Genomic DNA, 327 nt, shown 5'->3' on the forward strand with positions numbered 1-327 from the left:
ACTCGATTGCGAGCAGGGTTTGGGGCTGACAACTTTGTGCGCATTCACACGGGTTTACTGTTTCATGGGAAGTGAGGTTAAATCAGGCGTGTTTGGAGTCACAGTACGACCTTTCTCTGCAAAGGCAGTTTCAGCTCAGATGCTGCTAGCTGTACCAAAAGCTTTGCTGAGCGTCAGGAAGAGCAAGCACCTCGTACCCTGTTTTTAGTAAAAAGTTCACAAAGATAAAGTCTGTGCAAACCACTACTGGGTCCTGATCTTGAGGCAAAACCAAATCAAGAAGGGTTTCAAGTGCACCGGAAAGAAGAGCCAAATAATTCACGCTCT

Source organism: Pygoscelis adeliae, unplaced genomic scaffold, assembly GCF_000699105.1.
Source record: "Pygoscelis adeliae isolate BGI_AS28 unplaced genomic scaffold, ASM69910v1 Scaffold14, whole genome shotgun sequence".
NCBI lineage: Eukaryota > Metazoa > Chordata > Aves > Sphenisciformes > Spheniscidae > Pygoscelis > Pygoscelis adeliae.